At 48.8% G+C, this 24,249-nt stretch overlaps 1 protein-coding gene across 1 annotated transcript in view; it reads left to right on the top strand.

The window, feature by feature from the left end:
- The first annotated feature begins 9,157 nt into the window (after positions 1 to 9,157).
- LOC112252005 (protein Jade-3) overlaps positions 9,158 to 24,249 on the top strand; it is a 51,418-nt gene continuing 36,326 nt past the window's right edge. The window contains exon 1 of the mRNA XM_042322792.1: positions 9,158 to 9,890. The gene's annotated coding sequence lies outside the window, so the exon portion shown is untranslated. The remainder of the gene's footprint in view (positions 9,891 to 24,249) is intronic.

Here is a 24,249-nt window from a genome sequence, read left to right as displayed (position 1 = left end):
AGGAACTGTTAGTTATGTACTAAAGAACAGCTGTTGAAGGTTGCTGAACACTACCAGTTTGAAATTGTTGAGTTTATTTTTATTTTTACAGGGACAGTGCACATTAATCAACGTTTCAGTAAAAGTGCTGGTTTTAGCCAGCCGGCTAATTTTCAACCGCAGTCCCTGGGCAGGTTATTAAAAACAATTACAATATAGACAAAGCAACATAGGACAAGCAAGACGTAGCATACAGACAGAGCAACATAGAACAAGCAAGACATAGTATACAGACAGAGCAACATAGAACACAAAGCAGCAAGACAAAATTCATAAAAGCAACAAAGTGTTTCCACACCTCACAAGCTACAGACAACAGACTTGGAAAGCGACAACACACAGCTAGGGACCATGTTCACAAATCTGATTGACCTTTAGCCATGTCTTCAAGCATTTTGTGAAAGTGTGATATGTGGTGCAGTTATGTGTGTCTGATGGCAGTGTATTCCAGACATGGGAAGCTCTCACAGAGAAAGCGGATTTACAGTCACCTCTCATGGCAGACCTTGTGGATCTGCTGCCATATGTTTGGGTTTTCTGTTAAACAAAAATACTGAGTGGAGGGGGAGGAGCCAGGCCATTTAGGATCTTGAATACAAGACATACGTCAGTGTATTGCACAAGATTTTCCCAACTCAGGATATCATGCTTTCTGAGGATGTAACAGTGATGATGGCTATTGGGCTTCCTATCAAGCACTTTGAGAGCCTGTTTGTAGACAGACAGAATAGGTCTTAATGTTGTACAGCAAGCTTGGGCCCAACTAGTCAAGCAGTATGTTAAGTGGGGGAGTATCATAGATTTGAAGTACAGTTTTCCTACTTCTAGTCAAACAATTTTGTATAAATCAGAAATTAGCTAGGTTGAATTTGGTTATTTGAATTACCTTTTTCACATGCTTTTTAAAAGAGAGGTTGGAATCAAGTATGATGCCAAGGTACTTAAAAACCGATACCACCTGGAGCTTCTCCCCTGACACATAGACATCTGGCTCAGTAGCATCAGATACCACCTGGAGCTTCTCCCCTGACACATAGACTTCTGGCTCAGTAGCATCTGTTGCCCTCTTTGTGAAGAACATGCAAACAGTTTTTTTCACATTGAGATGCAGACACGAGTCACTGAGCCACTTTGTAACCTGGACCATTACAGTAGTGAGTTCTTGTGCAGCTTGTTGTTTGCTCTTTGCATGCACATATATCACTATCATCTGCATACATTTGAACTTCAGACCCAGTACAGACAGAAGGTAGATCATTAATGCACAGGCTGAACAGGAGGGGCCCCAGTATTGACCCTTGGGGCACGCCCACATCATAGCTAAGAGTGGGCGACAGCTCATTGCTCACTCTGACACACTGAGTTCTGCCTTCAAGGTATGATTTCATCCATCTAAAGGCATCAGGGGAAAAGTTGAAAATGGACAATTTTGTGATGAAAATCTCATGGTTAACAGTATCAGAAGCCTTCCTTAGGTCCAGAAACACAGCCCCAACAACGCCCCCTTTGTCCATCTTGGACTTCACATTTTCCAGAAGAAAGCAGTAGGCTGTTTCTGTGGAGTGTTTCGCTCTGAAGCCAAACTGCATGGAGTGTAATGTGAAGGGGCTGTTGTTGAGGTGGGCAATCAGTTGTTCTGCTACACACTTTTCAACAACCTTTGACACCACAGGTAGTATACTAATGGGCCTGTAGTTACTCACCTGATTTAAAGATGGCCGTTATTATGGCCGACTTCCATACCCTTGGAAACACCCCCAGACCAATAGATGTGTTGGTGTCCTTAGTAATGAGGCCAATGAGTGACTCATTGTAGTTTTTTAAGAAAGGTAGAGTCCAGCCCAAACACATGCCCCGGACACATTTGATATTGTTGGGAACTTACGGTTGTTGCCTCAATTTAATGAAAAGGACCCTGATACATTATTTTTGTTGTTTGAGCGTGTTGCTGACGCTAGGAGATGGCCTGATTCTGACTGCACTGTAATGTAGCAGTGTGTTGCTGACGCTAGGAGTTGGCCTGATTCTGACCACACTTTAATGTTGCAGTGTGTGCTGACTGGTAAAGCGCAGGAAGCATATTCAGCTCTTAAGTGTAGCTGACAGTGTAAGTTATGATAAGGTTAAAACGGCTGTGTTACAGATTTACCAACTGGTCCCTGAGGCTTACTGCCAACGATATGAACTGGTCCCTGAGGCTACCTCCAACAATATGAACTGGTCCCTGAGGCTTACTGCCAACAATATGAACTGGTCCCTGAGGCTTACTGCCAACAATATGAACTGGTCCCAGAGGCTACCTCCAACGATATGAACTGGTTCCTGAGACTTACTGCCAACGATATGAACTGGTCCCTGAGGCTACCTCCAACGATATGAACTGGTCCCTGAGGCTACCTCCAACGATATGAACTGGTCCCTGAGACTTTACCTCCAACAATATGAACTGGTCCCTGAGGCTTACTGCCAACGATATTAACTGGTCCCTGAGACTTACCTCCAACGATATGAACTGGTTCCTGAGGCTTACTGCCAACGATATGAACTGGTCCCTGAGGCTTACTGCCAACGATATGAACTGGTCCCTGAGGATTACCTCCAACGATATGAACTGGTCCCTGAGGCTTACTGCCAACGATATGAACTGGTCCCTGAGGCTACCTCCAATGATATGAACTGGTCCCTGAGGCTTACCTCCAACGATATGAACTGGTCCCTGAGGCTTACTGCCAACGATATGAACTGGTCCCTGAGGCTTACTGCCAACGATATGAACTGGTCCCTGAGGCTACCTACAATGATATGAACTGGTCCCTGAGGCTTACTGCCAATGATATGAACTGGTCCCTGAGGCTTACTGCAAACGATATGAACTGGTCCCTGAGGCTTACTGCCAACGATATGAACTGGTCCCTGAGGCTTACTGCAAACGATATGAACTGGTCCCTGAGGCTTACTGCAAACGATATGAACTGGTCCCTGAGGCTTACTGCCAACGATATGAACTGGTCCCTGAGGCTTACCTCCTACGATATGAACTGGTCCCTGAGGCTTACCTCCTACGATATGAACTGGTCCCTAAGGTTACCGCCAACGATATGAACTGGTCCCTGAGGTTACCGCCAACGATATGAACTGGTTCCTGAGACTTACCTCCAACGATATGAACTTTTAAAAAGGGATAATAAACAGACTCATGTTGAGTTTGAGTGAGAATTATCTTCAGTTTAATCGCTGGTGTTCTGCCTCTGCAGTTGACTTTCCAAGGGCTGTGTGATCTGATTATGTTAGAGCAATTTAAGGACACAATCCCTGATCGTATAGCCACGCACATTAACGAACGAAAACTGAAGACTGTCGCTGAAACGGCAGTGTCTTTGCAGAGCCCCGTATTCGGAGTGAGTGGGGGCGTTCGGTGAGATACTTTAGTTCACAGGCAAAGTTTAATTTAACTGTGGTTGAGCCTGACTCCTGTGGTAAAGCTGACTTTGGTCAAGAGTGTCACTACTGTCAAGGTTCAGGTCATTGGAAAAACTAATGTCCGGTTCTCAGGGCTGGGGGTAAATTCAGTACGTGTGCTTACGTTAAATCTAAGCCTACGGCTTTAGCTGCACCTGTTCCACATCAGTTCACTCCTGACACATTGTCTCATGCCCAGGGGCATATGAAAGTCCATATTGACCCAGACTATTTACCTCTCATTACGGAGGGTTTTGTGTCTATGTTAGGAAGTAAGAACCTAGTGCTAGTGAAGATCCTGAGAGACACAGATGCCTCTGAATCGTTTATGTTGGAGTCTGTTACCCTTCTCTGCTGAGACTGATTCGGGGAATAGTGTTCTAATTAGGGGAATAGGTTTGAACAGTCTGTCAGTTCCATTGTGTAAACTGATGTTGGATTCTGAACTGGTGAAAGGTGAGGTTGTTGTGGAGGTGCGTTCTTCGTTGCCTATTGAGGGTATCGACATTATCCTTGGGAATAACTTGGCAGGTGAGCGTGTATGGTCTGTCGTGTTCCATCTCTAGTGGTTTCCACTAAGCTGTCATTTGTAGGGATTCCTGATGAGAGTGTGCAGAGTTTCCCAGAGGTTTTCTATGCGTGTGCAGTAACGCGTTTTATGAGCCGTGGCAACCTGGTCACTGCGCCGGCTAATGAGAATACCACAAAAAAGTCTCTCACTGTTATCTGTATCCTGCGCCGATCTAATCAATGCGCAACGGACTGACCCCACATTAGAAGGGCTGCGTGACCAAATTGTGCCTGTGGAACGGTTGGGAGATGTTGCCCATGGCTATTTTCTTCAAGAGGATGTCCTGATGAGAAAGTGGGTGTCTCATGGTAGTTGTTTTCTTGGGGAGGTGATTAGTCAGGTTGTTGTACCAGTTAAGCTTCGTGAGTTGGTGTTGACAACTTCCCACAACGACGTTGCTGGACATATGGGTGTGAGGAAAACCTACAATAGCATATTAAGATTTCTTTTGGACTAGGTTAAAGAGGGATGTTTCTGAGTTCATCAACTTGTCACACCTGTCAATTAACTGGTAAACCTAATCAAGCTATTAAGCTGGTACCACTGTTTCCTATTCCTATACCCAGCCAACCTTTTGAGTATCTGATTTGACTGTTGGTCCTCCTCCTCGTTCTAAAAAGGGTAGTAGTTACCCGTTCACTGTGATGTGTCAGACCACTAGGTTTCCTGCTGTCTATCCTCTCCGGTCTATCACGACAAAGTCTGTGCTAAAAGCTTTGACTCAGTTTCTCTCACTGTTTGGAATCCTTAAGGTCATTCAGAGTGATCAAGGATGTAATTTTACCTCTAATCTGTTTGGTCAGGTTCTCCAACAGCTCCATATTAAACACAATTTGTCTAGCGCCTATCACACTCAAAGTCAAGGAGCACTGGAACGTTTCCATCAAACACTTAAGTATTTGAGAGCTTATTGTACTGAGATGGATAAGGATTGGAAGGAGTGGTTGCCTTGGTTACTGTTAGCCGCTAGGGAGGTTTCACAGGAGAGCACGGGGTTCAGTCCAAATGACATTGAGTTTGGATATAGGGTGCGTGGACTTCTATCTGTTCTCCAGGATGACTGGAAGTCTCCTGAGCCCCCTCAGTCCCTGCTATCTTATGTGTGATGCCTGTACACCGCTGGTGAAGTGGCTAAAGAGAAGCTATCATCTTCACAGGAGAGAATGAAGGGCATATCTGATCGGCGAACTGAGCCTCGTCACTTTAGTCCGGGTGACCAGGTTCTTGCTCTGCTGCCAATTGTTGGTTCTCCTTTTCAAGCCAAGTTTCAAGGTCCATATACGGTGGTGCGCCAGTACACTGAGCAAAACAATCTAGTTGCCACTCCAGAACGTAGAAAAGCACACCAGCTGTGCCATGTAAATGTGTTAACACTACTATGCACGTTCCTCTGAGGCCGAACAGTGGGAGTCTACAGAGGACAATAAACCTGTTCTTTTGGCCGACACCGTTATTCCGCTGGGTTCTTGCCATGCTAGTTCCGTGCATGGGGAGAAAGATGTTCCTGGTCCCGACGATTGCATACTGCAGGGTAGATTGAAAAATTCAGAGACACACTTTTAGACAGTCTTCTCACTCACCTACCTGTTGATGGGCGGAAAGAGACGGTTGGTCTTATTCAGAGATTTCCAGGTTTGTTTTCTGATACACGTACAAACTTAATAGAACATGATATTGACGTTGGAGGTGCTGACCCCATTCTTCAGCGGTTCTATAGAGTTTCTTCAGAGAAACTGCATTGTCTGGATGCTGAGGTCAGGTACATGCTGGAGAGTAAGATAGCAGAGCCTTCTTTATCCAGTTGGGCTTCTCCCTGTATCTTGGTCAGTAAACCAAACAGATTTTGTAAGGTAAAGTGTCACTAAACCAGATTAATCTCCTCTTCCTCGGATGGAGGACGGCGTTGATCAGGTCGGAGCAGCTAAGTTTGTGACCTGTTAAAGGGCTGCAGGCAGGTGCCACTGACAGGTGCCACTGACGAGTAGGGCATGTGGCATCTCTGCCTTTATTACACCCTCTGGTCTGTATTTGGTTATGAGTTTCGGCCTGCGTAATGCACCTGCCACTTTTCAGCGACTTATGAACAGGGTTGTCTCCTGTCTGGCCGGGTGCGCTGTTTATCTGGACGATGTAGTGAAATATGCAGATGCATGGGAGGAACATCTGTCCCGTATTCAAGACTTGTTCGACCACCTAGCTGCGGGTCGCCTCACGATCAATCTGGCTAAATGTGAGTTTGCTCAGGTGACCGTTACATACCTTGGAAAGGTGGTTGGGCAGGGTGAAGTGCGTCCTGTTTGGGCTAAAGTGGTAGCTATTGATTCTTTTCCACCACCAACTACTAAAAAAGAACAGATACGTTTATTGGGAATGATTGGTTAGTTTTTGTAGGAACTTCTCTACTGTGGTCGCTCCCTTGACAGATTTGCTGAAAGCTAAGGCTGTTTACGTCTGGTCTTCTCATTGTCAACAGGCTTTTGAAGATGCAAAGAGGTTTCTTACCTCAACTCCGGTACTGGCTGCTCCTTGTGTGGATTTGTCATTTACCTTGCAGGTGGATGCTAGTCATGTGGGGGCAGGTGCAGTTTTGCTGCAAGCAGATGTGTCTGGGATTGAGAGGCCTGTTAGTTTCTTTTCCAAAAAGTTTAACCATTATCAGTTGAACTACATGGTCACTGAAAAAGAAGCACTAGCACTCATATGGGCGCTACAACACTTCGAGGTGTATGTCGGGTCAGGAGTAGTACCACTTGTGGTCTACACCGACCATAACCCTCTCACCTTTTTGAGGTACATGTGTCCTAATCAGAGGATAATGAGATGGAATGCTTGTAAAAAATAAATACTATCTTGATGTGCGGCACTTCCGGGGGACTGATAACGTCATTGCTGACGCACTCTCTCGTGGGCCCAGTTCCTGAATGTCCACGTGACTGACCACTGTTATTTTGTCTAAACACATGCATCATTTGTAAATTGTCTGACTGTGGATTGTGCCCCTGGCTACCCATAAAAGAAAAAAAGAAACATGTGCTGTCGTCTGGTTTGCTTAAATATGAGGAATTTTAAATGATTCATACTTTGTTTTTTCTTGAGTGGTCAGGGGGCCGGAACATAATTGTTAGACTGCAAACTGACAGATATACAATTTGACTAAAACATAATTATTTCAAACCTTGCTTATGAGTGGTAATACTTTGGAACAGATTTCCAAAATTAAAATCACTTGGAGTTGATTTGATGTTTTTACAGTCATGTCCAATGGAGGGGCCAACTCACCACCGGGGGCCAGTTGGGAAACCCAGATCAGCCCTAAACTGGGCGAAGTCTAGGACCCAGCGGCTAGTTAGAAGGGGCAGTTGCATCCCAATGTGCCGACCTGAGTTGGGTGTGACAAAAGGAAAGTAGTGGGTGTTCAAAGCGCTCTGCTATAGGTTAGATGGTTTTGATTGAGTGGTGTTTTTCTCTCTTCAGTTTATTATTCAGTGAGCTACCATACCACGAGAGATTGGACCTCTGTTTTTCTGCCAGAGGATTAGTCTGTGACATTTTTCACTGTTAGTTCTACACAAATAATTATATACTGCAACAATTTAATTGATTTTACGTAGTTACAGTTCATTTAAAACTCAAGTCAGTTGAAATAAATAAATTAGGCCCTAATCTATGTAATTTTACACAGCTGGGAATACAGATATGCATTTGTTGGTCACAGGTACCTTAAAAAATGGGCCTCACAATGCGCCTCAGGATGTCACTATTTTTGTGCATTCAAATTGCCATCGATAAAATGCAAATGTGTTTGTAGCTTATGCCTGCCCATTCCATAACCCCACCACTCTGTTCACAACATTGACATCAGGAAAAAACGCTCTCCTAAACAACGCCATACACGTGGCCTGCGGTTGTGAGGCCGGTTGGACCTACTGCCAAATTCTCTAAAACTACATTGGAGACAGCGTATGGTAGAGAAATTAACATAAAATGATCTGGCAACATCTCTGGTGGACATTCCTGCAGTCAGCATGCCAATTGCACCCTCCCTCAAAACTTGAGACATCTGTGGCATTGTGTTGTGGGACTAAACTGCACATTTAGTGGCCTTTTATTGCCCCCAGCACAAGCTGCACCTCTGTAATGATCATGCTGTTTAATCAGCTTCTTGATATGCCACACCTGTCAGGTGGATGGATTATTTTGGCAGAGGAGGAATGATCATAAACTTTTTGTACTTATAAAACATGTCTGGGATCTTTTATTTCAGCTAATGAAACATGGGACCAACACTTTACATGTTGCATTTATATATCTGACGATTGTTATTTACTGTTGCTTCATGCGTTGTATGCCTGTGCTTACTGTGACTGCCACCCTGATATTGGCTACTTGGTTGCTACTTCCCACGCCGTTGCCGGACAGTAGTACTTGTCAAACAGTAGAGAAAGTGTTGCCGTTCATGCCCTCCCCATTGAGTAGTAGATTGTACGTTTCAAGCTAACATCTAGATGGTTATCAATATTAGTTATTTCTTGTGTAGGCTGCTATCCTACTTGAAATAAAATCGCGTGAGATAAAAAAATTGCCAAGTTAGCTACCTCTAGCGACACGTTAGTGATACCACAGACAGAACAATTAGATAGATATTTTACCGGATGTAGAAATGTGAAGCATCCGCTTGGTGTTGTCCACTCACTACCAAATATGGGACAAGATAAATTTGGGCCGATATTCTGCTAATATTCTCATCGATTAAACATTTGATCTCAATACAGTTTTCTGATCACAAAACTATAATATGTTACGAACAGTGGACTACATTTTCTGTTGACTTTACCCTTTGGTCAACGCAAAAAATGCGTTGTTTAGGTGTGCAAAGGCGAATTGAATGCACATCAGTGTAGGCGTTCCCTAACTGAAATATGCAAATATTGGCTTAGAACGCACCAATGGGATCTTGCTACATCGTGCTTGGCTCTGCCCACTATGACTCATTAGTTCCCATTTGAAACGACGGCCTGTGGTCTATCTTGGTTCTCTTCTACAGATCCTTGGTGGTATTCGGTAAGAGGAGCTTCATGTCGGCAGGCGGATACAACGCAGCCACAACTTTCGACAAACCCACTCTCCATTCTCTGGTCGCCATATTTGGATGCAGCTACCCATACTTGGATAGGGTGGTACCACAGATAGAACAATGAGACATATTTCACTGGATGGATAACCGTGAAGCGAGGAAGCCTAGTGGCCGGCAGTGGGAGAAGATGGAACGAGATGGATTTTGGCCGATATTCTGCTAAATTTTCTCACCGATTACACATTTGATCTCAATATAGTTTTCTGTTTCCAAAACTAAAATATGTCACGAACAAAGTGGACTACTTTTTGTAGACTTTAGTCTTTGTCAAAGTTACGGGGGAAAAATGCATTGTTTAGGAGTGCAAAGGCGAATTATTACACACGCGCACTCCACACAGTAGGCGTTCCCTAATGGAATATGCAAATGTTAGTTAGAACGCGCCAATAGGATCTCGCTAGCTCGGGCTTGGCTCTGCCCACTATGACTCATTCGTTCCCGTTTGAAACGACGGGCTGTGGTCTATCTTGGTTCTCTTCTACAGATCTTTGTTGGTATTCAATAGGGCTGTTGTGTGTTGGTGAGGAGAGATTGCAGCTAGCCCTGGGAAATATTCAGTGTGGAAAGAAGAAATAATACAGGAACAAAACAAATAGTTTTACTAAGAGTGCCGTGTTTATATGTGAGGAATTTGGCGAAAGCATTCACGTATCGCAATAAGCTGCATAATTTACCGCGGATCCCAAGGTAAGGTCGCTGAACAATCTGCTTGTGTTGTGTCTCAGTGTGGCAAGGCATGCCCAGTATGTAGTCTACCAGCCGGACTGTGGGGCCTGCTGCCTTCCTCTCACACAAGGACTTCAGCCTCGTATGTCGCTAAAATGACGAATGTGGTGCTCGGTCACACCCATACTGAAACCCGTTCACGTCTCAATTAATTTTAGTCCTTGGGAAAAATGTCTTCGACCACTAAATGAAGTGATATTTTTATCATAGCAAACAGACCGAATGGTGGAGTTGTTTGATTTCAGACGCCACAGCGCTGTAATTCCCCAGCATGCAGCGAGGCTGGAGTTTGGCGCCAAGGCCGTCAGGATCTTGTCCCAGTCTACATGTGTGTTTTGTAATGGTGGACTATTGTTGCACATATGACCCACAGAGGAAACGCCACCACGAGGCAATATGCATGGTTTTATTTTCATTACTATGTTATTGAGTGACAGAGGTTGGGGGTAGTTCTATCTAATTCAACGATTTAGGACGGAGTTGAGCAGCGACTAGAGTGAGCGGACTGGGAGTTCCAATAGGACATACAATTTCACGTTTTTAGATATAAAAATACAAATTAAGCTATAAGATTTAGCACCCACATAATAATCCTTCGGGTGATGAAGAAACCAGTAGTTTTTAATAAATAAAAAACACATGACGTTGGAACTGCCGGTCGCCCACACTGTTCAACTGCAGCGTAAATACTTGTTTAATTAGGGTAGTTCAACATTGGAAATGTAGAGTAAAAATAATATTGTGATTGTCAAAGCAATACGGCATATCATCAACTAAATATCCGATGTGTAACTATCCATTTCCTCCCCATCACTACATGTAATAGTAGCTAATAATGTAAACTTTAGCATGTATAATGTAATCATTTTCCAATAATGTAGCCTAATAAGTATACTGAATGTGTAACATAACGTTTATGCTCTTAATGTAATAATTAATCTCTGTTTGCCGAACTTGTACACTGAACACCTCCCTCTACATCTGTGGAGCTGTTGGAGCAGGATACAAACTGGAGTGGGTCTGCCCAAACACTTCTGTGTGTCTTATCTTACAACAGCATCAGACATTTTTACTGTGGAATTATCAAATCAAAGTGTATTTGTCACGTGCGCCAAATACAACAGGTGTAGTAGACCTCACAGTGAAATGCCAAATACAACAGGTGTAGTAGACCTCACAGTGAAATGCTGAATACAACAGGTGTAGTAGACCTCACAGTGAAATGCTGAATACAACAGGTGTAGTAGACCTTACAGTGAAATGCTGAATACAACAGGTGTAGTAGACCTCACAGTGAAATGCTGAATACAACAGGTGTGGTAGACCTTACAGTGAAATGCTGAATACAACAGGTGTAGTAGACCTCACAGTGAAATGCTGAATACAACAGGTGTAGTAGACCTTACAGTGAAATGCTGAATACAACAGGTGTAGTAGACCTCACAGTGAAATGCTGAATACAACAGGTGTAGTAGACCTTACAGTGAAATGCTGAATACAACAGGTGTAGTAGACCTTACAGTGAAATGCTGAATACAACAGGTGTAGTAGACCTCACAGTGAAATGCTGAATACAACAGGTGTAGTAGACCTTACAGTGAAATGCTGAATACAACAGGTGTAGTAGACCTCACAGTGAAATGCTGAATACAACAGGTGTAGTAGCAGTGAAATGCTGAATACAACAGGTGTAGTAGACCTTACAGTGAAATGCTGAATACAACAGGTGTAGTAGACCTCACAGTGAAATGCTGAATACAACAGGTGTAGTAGACCTTACAGTGAAATGCTGAATACAACAGGTGTAGTAGACCTTACAGTGAAATGCTGAATACAACAGGTGTAGTGGACCTCACAGTGAAATGCTGAATATAACAGGTGTAGTAGACCTCACAGTGAAATGCTGAATACAACAGGTGTAGGTAGACCTCACAGTGAAATGCTGAATACAACAGGTGTAGGTAGACCTCACAGTGAAATGCTGAATACAACAGGTGTAGTAGACCTTACAGTGAAATGCTGAATACAACAGGTGTAGTAGACCTTACAGTGAAATGCTGAATACAACAGGTGTAGCAGACCTTACAGTGAAATGCTGAATACAACAGGTGTAGTAGACCTTACAGTGAAATGCTGAATACAACAGGTGTAGTAGACCTTACAGTGAAATGCTGAATACAACAGGTGTAGTAGACCTTACAGTGAAATGCTGAATACAACAGGTGTAGTAGACCTTACAGTGAAATGCTGAATACAACAGGTGTAGTAGACCTTACAGTGAAATGCTGAATACAACAGGTGTAGTAGACCTTACAGTGAAATGCTTACTTACAGGCTCTAACCAATAGTGTGGAGAAAAGTGTGTGTGAGTAAAGAAATAAAACAGTAAAAAGACATTTGATAAAAGAGTAGCAAGGATATATACAGACACCTGTTAGTCATGCTGATTGAGGTAGTATGTACATGTAGATATGGTTAAAGTGACTATGCATATATGATGAACAGAGTAGCAGTAGTGTAAAAGGAGGGGTAGGCGGGTGGTGGGACACAATGCAGATAGCCCAGTTAGTCAATGTGCAGGAGCACTGGTTGGTCGGGCCATTTAGGAAGTATGTACATGAACGTATAGTTAACGTGACTATGCATATATGATAAACAGAGAGTAGCAGCAGCGTAAGAGGGGTTGGGGGGGCACACAATGCAAATAGTCCAGGAAGCCATTTGATTACCTGTTCTGGAGTCTTATGGCTTGGGGGTAAAAACTGTTGAGAAGCCTTTTTGTCCTAGACTTGGCACTTGGTACTGCTTGATATGCGGTAGTAGAGAGAACAGTCTATAACTGGGGTGGCTGGGGTCTTTGACAATTTTCAGGGCTTTCCTCTGACACCGCCTGGTATATAGGTCCTGGATGGTAGGAAGCTTAGCCCCAGTGATGTACTGGGCCGTATGCACTATCCTCTATAGTGCCTTGCGGTCGGAGGTCGAGCAGTTGCCATACCAGGCAGTGATTCAACCGGTCAGGATGCTTTCGATGTTGCAGCTGTAGAACTTTTTGAGGATCTCAGGACCCATGCCAAATCTTTTCAGTTTCCTGAGGGGGAAAAGGTGTTGTCGTGCCCTCTTCACGACTGTCTTGGTGTGTTTGGACCATTCTAGTTTGTTGGTGATGTGGACACCAAGGAATTTGAAGCTCTCAACCTGCTCCACTACAGCCCAGTCAATGAGAATGGGAACGTGCTCGGTGCTCCTTTTCCTGTAGTCCACAATCATCTCCTTAGTCTTGGTTACGTTGAGGGACAGGTTGTTATTCTGGCACAACCCGACCATGTCTCTAACTTCCTACCTATAGGCTGTCTCGTCGGTGATCAGGCCTACCACTGTGTCATCGGCAAACTTAATGATGGTTTGGAGTCATGCCTGGCCATGCAGTTGTGGGTGAACAGGGAGTACAGGAAGGACTGCACACGTACGCCTGGGAGCTCCAGTGTTGAGGATCAGCGTGGCGGATGTGTTGCTACCTACCCTGACCACATGGTGGCGGCCCGACAGGAAGTCCAGGATCCAGTTGCAGAGGAAGGTGTTTAGTCCCAGGGTCCTTAGCTTAGTGATGAGCTTTGAGGGCACTACGGTGTTGAACGCTGAGCTGTAGTCAATGAATAGCATTCTCCCATAGGTGTTCCTTTTGTCCAGGTGGGAAAGGGCAGTGTGGGTTGCAATAGAGATTGCATCATCTGTGGATCTGTTTGGGCAGTATACAAATTGAAGTGGGTTTAGGGTTTCTGGGATAATGGTGTTGATGTGAGCCATTACCAGCCTTTCAAAGCACTTCATGGCTACGGACCTGAGTGCCACGGGTCTGTAGTCATTTAGGCAGGTTGCCTTTGTGTTTTTGGGCACAGGGACTATGGTGGTCTGCTTGAAACATGTTGGTATGACCGATTCAATCAGAGACATGTTGAAAATGTCAGTGAAGACACCTGCCAGTTGGTCAGCACACGTCCTGGTAATCCACCTGGCCCCGCAGCCTTGTGAATGTTGACCTGTTTTTGGTCTTACTCACGTCGGCTACGGAGAGCGTGATCACACAGTCGTCCAGAACAGCTGATGCTCTCATGCATGCCTCAGTGTTGCTTGCCTCCAAGCCGAGCATAGAAGTGATTTTGCTCGTCTGGTAGGCTCGTGTTACTGGGCAGCTCGCGGCTGTGCTTCCCTTTATAGTCTAATAGTTTGCAAGCCCTGCCACATCTGACAAGCGTCGGACCCAGTGTAGTATGATTCAATCTTAGCCCTGTATTGACACTTTGCCTGTTTGATGGTTCGTCACAGGGCATAGCGGGATTTCTTGTAAGCTTCCGGGTTAGAGTCCCGCACCTTGAAAGCAGCAGCTCTACCCTTTAGCTCAGTGCGAATGTTGCCTGTAATCCATGGCTTCTGGTTGTGGTATGTATGTACAGTCACTGTGGGGACAACGTCCTCGATGCACTTATTGATGAAGCCAGTGACTGATGTGGTGTACTCTTCAATGCCATCGGAAGAATCCTGGAACATGTTCCAGTCTGTGATAGCAAAACAGTCCTGTAGTTTAGCATCTGCTTCATCTGACCATTTTTTTTGTAGACAGACTCACTGGTGCTTCCTGCTTTAGTTTTTGCTTATAAGCAGGAATCGGGAGGATAGAGTTGTGGTCGGATTTACCAAATGGAGGGTGAGGGAGAGCTTTGTAATCATCTCTGTGTGGAGTACAGCTGATCTAGAATTATTTTCCCTCTGGTTGCACATTTAACATGTTGATAGAGATTTGGTAGAACTGATTTAAGTTTCCCTGCATTAAAGTCTCTGGCCACTAGGAGCGCCGCCTCTGGGTGAGTGGTTTCCTGTTTGCTTATTTCCTTATACAGCTGACTGAGTGCGGTCTTAGTGCCGGCATCTGTTTGTGGTGGTAAATAAACAGCCACGAAAAGTATAGCTGAGAACTCTCTTGGCAAGTAGTGTGGCCTGCAATTTATCACAATATACTCTACTTCAGGTGGGCAAATCTAGAGACTTCCTTAGATGTCGTGCACCAGCTGTTGTTTACAAATACGCACAGACCCCCCTCATTTTACCGGAGTGTGCTGTTCTGTCCTACCGGTGCATCGTGTATCCCGCTAGCTGAATATCCATGTCGTCATTCAGCCACGATTCCGTGAAGCATAGGATATTACAGTTTTTGATGTCCCGTTGGAAGGATATTCGTGATCGTACCTAGTCTAATTTATTGTCCAATGATTGCACGTTGGCGAGTAATATTGACAGTAACGGCAGCTTTCCTAGTTGTCTTCTGCGGGTCCGGACGAGGCATCCGGCTCTTCGTCCTCTGCGTCGCTTCCTTTTGCGAATAATTGGGATGTCTGCCCTGTGCGGTGTTTGGAGAATATCGTGTGAGTCCTGCTTGCTGTTGTTGAAAAAATCTTTTGTCTAATCCGAGGTGAGTGATCACTGTCCTGATATCTAGAAGCTCTTTTCTTCCATAAGATACGGTTGCAGAAACATTATGTACAAAATAAGTTACAAATAACGCGAAATAAAAACGCATAATAGCACAATTGGTTAGGAGACCGTAAAACGGCGGCCATCTCCTCCGGCGCCATTTTCAAGCTAGTGCTTGAGGATATTGATATGGCAAATGGCCCTTAAATGTTCAATTGATCCTTATGGAACGACACCTGACTTCTGTAAAATATGAAGAGTGCGAGTAGTAGTAGCAGCACTGGTGGTAGTAGTGGTAGTAGCACTGGTGGTAGTAGTAGCACTGGTGGTAGTAGTAGTAGCAGCACTGGTGGTAGTAGTAGTAGTAGCAGCACTGGTGGTAGTAGTAGTAGCAGCACTGGTAGCACTGGTAGCACTGGTGGTAGTAGTAGTAGTAGCACTGGTAGCACTGGTGGTAGTAGTAGTAGCACTGGTAGCACTGGTGGTAGTAGTAGTAGCACTGGTGGTGGTGGTAGTAGTAGTAGTAGCACTGGTGGTGGTGGTAGTAGTAGTAGCACTGGTGGTGGTAGTAGTAGTAGCACTGGTGGTGGTGGTAGTAGTAGTAGCACTTGTGGTGGTGGTAGTAGTAGTAGCACTGGTGGTGGTGGTAGTAGTAGTAGCACTGGTGGTGGTAGTAGTAGTAGTAGCACTGGTGGTGGTGGTAGTAGTAGTAGCACTGGTGGTGGTGGTAGTAGTAGTAGCACTGGTGGTGGTGGTAGTAGTAGTAGCACTGGTGGTGGTGGTGGTGGTAGTAGTAGTAGTAGTAGCACTGGTGGTGGTGGTGGTGGTAGTAGTAGCAGCACTGGTGGTGGTGGTAGTAGTGGTGGTAGTAGTAGTAGCACTGGTGGTGGTGGTAGTAGTGGTGGTAGTAGTAGTAGTAGCACTGGTGGTAGTAGTAGTAGTAGCACTGGTGGTAGTAGTAGTAGTAGCACTGGTGGTAGTAGTAGTAGTAGCACTGGTGGTAGTAGTAGTAGTAGTAGCACTGGTGGTGGCAGTAGTAGCACTGGTAGTAGTAGTAGCACTGGTGGTGGTAGTAGTAGTAGTAGCACTGGTGGTAGTAGTAGTAGCACTGGTGGTAGTAGTAGTAGCACTGGTGGTGGTGGTAGTAGTAGTAGCACTGGTGGTGGTGGTAGTAGTAGTAGCACTGGTGGTGGTGGTGGTAGTAGTAGTAGTAGTAGTAGTAGCACTGGTGGTGGTAGTAGTAGTGGTGGTAGTAGTAGCAGCAGCACTGGTGGCAGTAGTAGTAGCACTGGCACTGGTAGTAGTAGTAGCACTGGTGGTGGTGGTAGTAGTCGTAGCACTGGTGGTAGTAGTAGCACTGGTGGTGGTGGTAGTAGTAGTAGTAGCACTGGTGGTAGTAGCAGCAGTAGTAGTAGTAGTAGCAGCAGCACTGGTGGTGGTGGTAGTAGTAGCAGCAGCAGCAGCACTGGTGGTGGTGGTAGTAGTAGCAGCAGCAGCACTGGTGGTGGTGGTGGTAGTAGTAGCAGCAGCAGCACTGGTGGTGGTGGTGGTAGTAGTAGCAGCAGCAGCACTGGTGGTGGTGGTGGTAGTAGTAGCAGCAGCAGCACTGGTGGTGGTGGTGGTAGCAGCACTGGTGGTGGTGGTGGTAGCAGCAGCAGCACTGGTGGTGGTGGTGGTAGCAGTAGCAGCAGCAGCACTGGTGGTGGTGGTGGTGGTAGCAGCAGCAGCACTGGTGGTGGTGGTGGTGGTAGCAGCAGCAGCACTGGTGGTGGTAGTAGTAGCAGCAGCAGCACTGGTGGTGGTGGTAGTAGTAGCAGCAGCAGCACTGGTGGTGGTGGTGGTGGTAGTAGCAGCAGCAGCACGTGGTGGTGGTGGTGGTGGTAGTAGTAGCAGCAGCAGCACTGGTGGTGGTGGTGGTGGTAGTAGCAGCAGCAGCACTGGTGGTGGTGGTGGTGGTAGTAGCAGCAGCACTGGTGGTGGTGGTGGTGGTAGTAGTAGCAGCAGCAGCACTGGTGGTGGTGGTGGTAGTAGTAGCAGCAGCAGCACTGGTGGTGGTGGTGGTGGTGGTAGTAGTAGCAGCAGCAGCACTGGTGGTGGTGGTGGTAGTAGCAGCAGCAGCACTGGTGGTGGTGGTGGTGGTAGTAGCAGCAGCAGCACTGGTGGTGGTGGTGGTGGTAGTAGCAGCAAAGCAGCAGCACTGGTGGTGGTGGTGGTGGTGGCAGCAGCAGCTGTTAACTGGTGGTGGTGGTGGTAGTAGCAGCAGCAGCACTGGTGGTGGTGGTGGTGGTAGTAGTAGCAGCACTGGTGGTGGTAGTAGTAGCAGCACTGGTGGTGGTGGTGGTAGTAGTAGCAGCACTGGTGGTGGTGGTAGTAGCAGCACTGGTGGTAGTAGTAGCAGCACTGGTGGTGGTGGTGGTAGTAGTAGCAGCACTGGTGGTGGTAGTAGCAGCACTGGTGGTGGTGGTGGTAGTAGTAGCAGCACACTGGTGGCAGTAGCAGCACTGGTGGTGGTGGTGGTAGTAGTAGCAGCACTGGTGGTGGTGGTAGCAGCACTGGTGGTAGTAGTAGCAGCACTGGTGGTGGTGGTAGTAGCAGCACTGGTGGTAGTAGTAGCAGCACTGGTGGTGGTAGTAGTAGCAGCACTGGTGGTGGTAGTAGTAGCAGCACTGGTGGTGGTAGTAGCAGCAGCACTGGTGGTGGTGGTGGTAGTAGCAGCACTGGTGGTGGTAGTAGTAGCAGCACTGGTGGTGGTAGTAGTAGCAGCACTGGTGGTGGTAGTAGTAGCAGCACTGTGGGTGGTAGTAGTAGCAGCACTGGTGGTGGTAGTAGTAGCAGCACACTGGTGGTGGTAGTAGTAGCAGCACTGGTGGTGGTAGTAGTAGCAGCACTGGTGGTGGTAGTAGTAGCAGCACTGGTGGTGGTGGTGGTAGTAGTAGCAGCACTGGTGGTGGTGGTGGTAGTAGTAGCAGCACTGGTGGTGGTGGTGGTGGTAGTAGTAGCAGCACTGGTGGTGGTGGTGGTGGTAGTAGTAGCAGCACTGGTGGTGGTGGTGGTGGTAGTAGTAGCAGCACTGGTGGTGGTGGTGGTGGTAGTAGTAGCAGCACTGGTGGTGGTGGTAGTAGTAGCAGCACTGGTGGTGGTGGTAGTAGTAGCAGCACTGGTGGTGGTGGTAGTAGTAGCAGCACTGGTGGTGGTGGTGGTGGTGGTAGTAGTAGCAGCACTGGTGGTGGTGGTGGTGGTGGTAGTAGTAGCAGCACTGGTGGTGGTGGTGGTGGTGGTAGTAGTAGCAGCACTGGTGGTGGTGGTGGTGGTGGTAGTAGTAGCAGCACTGGTGGTGGTGGTGGTAGTAGTAGCAGCACTGGTGGTGGTGGTGGTGGTAGTAGTAGCACTGGTGGTGGTGGTGGTGGTAGTAGTAGCAGCACTGGTGGTGGTGGTGGTGGTAGTAGTAGCAGCACTGGTGGTGGTGGTGGTAGTAGTAGCAGCACTGGTGGTGGTGGTGGTAGTAGTAGCAGCACTGGTGGTGGTGGTGGTAGTAGTAGCAGCACTGGTGGTGGTGGTGGTGGTAGTAGTAGCAGCACTGGTGGTGGTGGTGGTGGTAGTAGTAGCAGCACTGGTGGTGGTGGTGGTAGTAGTAGCAGCACTGGTGGTGGTGGTGGTGGTGGTGGTAGTAGTAGCAGCGGTGGTGGTGGTGGTAGTAGTAGCAGCACTGGTGGTGGTGGTAGTAGCACTGCACTGGTGGTGGTAGTAGTAGCAGCACTGGTGGTGGTGGTAGTAGCAGCACTGGTGGTGGTGGTGGTAGTAGTAGCAGCACTGGTGGTGGTGGTGGTAGTAGTAGCAGCACTGGTGGTGGTGGTGGTAGTAGTAGCACTGGTGGTGGTGGTGGTGGTAGTAGCAGCACTGGTGGTGGTGGTGGTAGTAGTAGCAGCACTGGTGGTGGTGGTGGTAGTAGCAGCAGCACTGGTGGTGGTGGTGGTAGTAGTAGCAGCACTGGTGGTGGTGGTGGTAGTAGTAGCAGCACTGGTGGTGGTGGTGGTAGCAGTAGCAGCACTGGTGGTGGTGGTGGTAGCAGCACTGGTGGTGGTGGTGGTAGTAGTAGCAGCACTGGTGGTGGTGGTGGTAGTAGTAGCAGCACTGGTGGTGGTGGTGGTGGTAGTAGTAGCAGCACTGGTGGTGGTGGTGGTGGTAGTAGTAGCAGCACTGGTGGTGGTAGTAGTAGCAGCACTGGTGGTGGTGGTAGTAGTAGCAGCACTGGTGGTGGTAGTAGTAGTAGCAGCACTGGTGGTGGTGGTGGTAGTAGTAGCAGCACTGGTGGTGGTGGTGGTGGTAGTAGTAGCAGCACTGGTGGTGGTGGTAGTAGTAGCAGCACTGGTGGGTGGTGGTGGTAGTAGTAGCAGCACTGGTGGTGGTGGTGGTAGTAGCAGCACTGGTGGTGGTGGTGGTAGTAGCAGCAGTGGTGGTGGTAGTAGTAGCAGCACTGGTGGTGGTGGTGGTAGTAGTAGCAGCACTGGTGGTGGTGGTGGTAGTAGTAGCAGCACTGGTGGTGGTGGTGGTAGTAGTAGCAGCACTGGTGGTGGTGGTGGTAGTAGTAGCAGCACTGGTGGTGGTGGTGGTAGTAGTAGCAGCACTGGTGGTGGTGGTGGTAGTAGTAGCAGCACTGGTGGTGGTGGTGGTAGGTAGCAGTAGCAGCACTGGTGGTGGTGGTGGTAGCAGCACTGGTGGTGGTGGTGGTAGTAGTAGCAGCACTGGTGGTGGTGGTGGTAGTAGTAGCAGCACTGGTGGTGGTGGTGGTGGTAGTAGTAGCAGCACTGGTGGTGGTGGTGGTGGTGGTGGTAGTAGTAGCAGCACTGGTGGTGGTGGTGGTGGTAGTAGTAGCAGCACTGGTGGTGGTGGTGGTGGTGGTAGTAGCAGCACTGGTGGTGGTGGTGGTGGTGGTAGTAGCAGCACTGGTGGTGGTGGTGGTGGTAGTAGTAGCAGCACTGGTGGTGGTGGTGGTGGTAGTAGTAGCAGCACTGGTGGTGGTGGTGGTGGTGGTAGTAGTAGCAGCACTGGTGGTGGTGGTGGTGGTGGTAGTAGTAGCAGCACTGGTGGTGGTGGTAGTAGTAGCAGCACTGGTGGTGGTGGTGGTGGTAGTAGTAGCAGCACTGGTGGTGGTGGTGGTGGTGGTGGTAGTAGCAGCACTGGTGGTGGTGGTGGTGGTAGTAGTAGCAGCACTGGTGGTGGTGGTGGTAGTAGCAGCACTGGTGGTGGTGGTAGTAGTAGCAGCACTGGTGGTGGTGGTGGTGGTAGTAGTAGCAGCACTGGTGGTGGTGGTAGTAGCAGCACTGGTGGTGGTGGTGGTGGTGGTGGTAGTAGTAGCAGCACTGGTGGTGGTGGTGGTGGTGGTAGTAGTAGCAGCACTGGTGGTGGTGGTGGTGGTGGTGGTAGTAGTAGCAGCACTGGTGGTGGTGGTGGTGGTGGTGGTGGTGGTGGTAGTAGTAGCAGCACTGGTGGTGGTGGTGGTGGTAGTAGTAGCAGCACTGGTGGTGGTGGTGGTAGTAGTAGCAGCACTGGTGGTGGTGGTGGTGGTAGTAGTAGCAGCACTGGTGGTGGTGGTGGTAGTAGCAGCACTGGTGGTGGTAGTAGTAGTAGCAGCACTGGTGGTGGTGGTGGTGGTAGTAGTAGCAGCACTGGTGGTGGTGGTGGTAGTAGTAGCAGCACTGGTGGTGGTGGTGGTGGTAGTAGTAGCAGCACTGGTGGTGGTGGTAGTAGTAGCAGCACTGGTGGTGGTGGTGGTAGTAGTAGCAGCACTGGTGGTGGTGGTGGTAGTAGTAGCAGCACTGGTGGTGGTGGTAGTAGTAGCAGCACTGGTGGTGGTGGTAGTAGTAGCAGCACTGGTGGTGGTGGTGGTAGTAGTAGCAGCACTGGTGGTGGTGGTGGCAGTAGTAGCAGCACTGGTGGTGGTGGTGGTAGTAGTAGCAGCACTGGTGGTGGTGGTGGTGGTGGTAGTAGTAGTAGCGGTGGTGGTGGTAGTAGTAGCGGTGGTGGTGGTAGTAGTAGCAGCACTGGTGGTGGTAGTAGTAGCAGCACTGGTGGTGTAGTAGTAGCAGCACTGGTGGTGGTGGTAGCACTGGTGGTGGTGGTGGTGGTGGTGGTAGTAGTAGCAGCACTGGTGGTAGCAGTAGTAGTAGCAGCACTGGTGGCAGTAGTAGTAGCAGCACTGGTGGTGGTGGTGGTAGTAGTAGCAGCACTGGTGGTGGTGGTGGTGGTAGTAGTAGCAGCACTGGTGGTGGTGGTGGTGGTAGTAGTAGCAGCACTGGTGGTGGTGGTGGTGGTGGTGGTAGTAGTAGCAGCACTGGTGGTGGTGGTGGTGGTAGTAGTAGCAGCACTGGTGGTGGTGGTGGTAGTAGTAGCAGCACTGGTGGTGGTGGTGGTGGTAGTAGTAGCAGCACTGGTGGTGGTGGTGGTGGTGGTAGTAGCAGCACTGGTGGTGGTGGTAGTAGTAGCAGCACTGGTGGTGGTGGTGGTGGTAGTAGTAGCAGCACTGGTGGTGGTGGTGGTGGTAGTAGTAGCAGCACTGGTGGTGGTGGTGGTGGTAGTAGTAGCAGCACTGGTGGTGGTGGTGGTGGCAGCAGCAGTAGTAGCAGCACTGGTGGTGGTGGTGGTGGTAGTAGTAGCAGCACTGGTGGTGGTGGTGTAGCAGTAGCAGCACTGGTGGTGGTGGTAGTAGTAGCAGCACTGGTGGTGGTGGTGGTGGTAGTAGTAGCAGCACTGGTGGTGGTGGTGGTGGTAGTAGTAGCAGCACTGGTGGTGGTGGTGGTGGTAGTAGCAGCACTGGTGGTGGTGGTAGTAGCAGCACTGGTGGTGGTGGTGGTGGTGGTGGTGGTAGTAGCAGCACTGGTGGTGGTGGTGGTGGTAGTAGTAGCAGCACTGGTGGTGGTGGTGGTGGTAGTAGTAGCAGCACTGGTGGTGGTGGTGGTGGTAGTAGCAGCACTGGTGGTGGTGGTGGTGGTAGTAGCAGCACTGGTGGTGGTGGTGGTAGTAGTAGCAGCACTGGTGGTGGTGGTGGTAGTAGTAGCAGCACTGGTGGTGGTGGTGGTAGTAGTAGCAGCACTGGTGGTGGTGGTGGTAGTAGTAGCAGCACTGGTGGTGGTGGTGGTAGTAGTAGCAGCACTGGTGGTGGTGGTGGTGGTAGTAGTAGCAGCACTGGTGGTGGTGGTGGTGGTAGTAGTAGCAGCACTGGTGGTGGTGGTGGTGGTGGTAGTAGTAGCAGCACTGGTGGTGGTGGTGGTGGTGGTAGTAGTAGCAGCACTGGTGGTGGTGGTGGTGGTGGTAGTAGTAGCAGCACTGGTGGTGGTGGTGGTGGTAGTAGTAGCAGCACTGGTGGTGGTGGTGGTGGTAGTAGTAGCAGCACTGGTGGTGGTGGTAGTAGTAGCAGCACTGGTGGTGGTGGTAGTAGTAGCAGCACTGGTGGTGGTGGTAGTAGTAGCAGCACTGGTGGTGGTGGTAGTAGTAGCAGCACTGGTGGTGGTGGTAGTAGTAGCAGCACTGGTGGTGGTGGTAGTAGTAGTAGCAGCACTGGTGGTGGTGGTGGTAGTAGTAGCAGCACTGGTGGTGGTGGTGGTAGTAGTAGCAGCACTGGTGGTGGTGGTGGTAGTAGTAGCATCACTGGTGGTGGTGGTGGTGGTGGTGGTAGTAGTAGCAGCACTGGTGGTGGTAGTAGTAGCAGCACTGGTGGTGGTGGTGGTAGTAGTAGCAGCACTGGTGGTGGTGGTGGTGGTAGTAGTAGCAGCACTGGTGGTGGTGGTGGTAGTAGTAGCAGCACTGGTGGTGGTGGTGGTGGTAGTAGTAGCAGCACTGGTGGTGGTGGTGGTGGTGGTAGTAGTAGCAGCACTGGTGGTGGTGGTAGTAGTAGCAGCACTGGTGGTGGTGGTGGTGGTAGTAGTAGCAGCACTGGTGGTGGTGGTGGTGGTAGTAGTAGCAGCACTGGTGGTGGTGGTGGTGGTAGTAGTAGCAGCACTGGTGGTGGTGGTGGTGGCAGTAGTAGCAGCACTGGTGGTGGTAGTAGTAGCAGCACTGGTGGTGGTGGTGGTGGTAGTAGTAGCAGCACTGGTGGTGGTGGTGGTGGTGGTAGTAGTAGCAGCACTGGTGGTGGTGGTAGTAGTAGCAGCACTGGTGGTGGTGGTGGTGGTAGTAGTAGCAGCACTGGTGGTGGTGGTGGTGGTAGTAGTAGCAGCACTGGTGGTGGTGGTGGTGGTAGTAGTAGCACAGCACTGGTGGTGGTGGTGGTGGTAGTAGTAGCAGCACTGGTGGTGGTGGTGGTGGTAGTAGTAGCAGCACTGGTGGTGGTGGTGGTGGTAGTAGTAGCAGCACTGGTGGTGGTGGTGGTGGTAGTAGTAGCAGCACTGGTGGTGGTGGTGGTGGTGGTAGTAGCACTGGTGGTGGTGGTGGTAGTAGCAGCACTGGTGGTGGTGGTGGTGGTGGTAGTAGCAGCACTGGTGGTGGTGGTGGTGGTGGTAGTAGCAGCACTGGTGGTGGTGGTGGCAGTAGTAGCAGCACTGGTGGTGGTGGTGGTAGTAGTAGCAGCACTGGTGGTGGTGGTAGTAGTAGTAGCAGCACTGGTGGTGGTGGTGGTGGTGGTGGTGGTAGTAGCAGCACTGGTGGTGGTGGTGGTGGTGGTAGTAGCAGCACTGGTGGTGGTGGTGGTAGTAGTAGCAGCACTGGTGGTGGTGGTGGTAGTAGTAGCAGCACTGGTGGTGGTGGTGGTAGTAGTAGCAGCACTGGTGGTGGTGGTGGTAGTAGTAGCAGCACTGGTGGTGGTGGTGGTAGTAGTAGCAGCACTGGTGGTGGTGGTGGTAGTAGTAGCAGCACTGGT

This window comes from Oncorhynchus tshawytscha, linkage group LG06 (assembly GCF_018296145.1).
Source record: "Oncorhynchus tshawytscha isolate Ot180627B linkage group LG06, Otsh_v2.0, whole genome shotgun sequence".
Lineage (NCBI taxonomy): Eukaryota > Metazoa > Chordata > Actinopteri > Salmoniformes > Salmonidae > Oncorhynchus > Oncorhynchus tshawytscha.
Note: the sequence above shows the minus strand (reverse complement) of the source record. Positions and strands in the feature narration are given on the sequence as shown.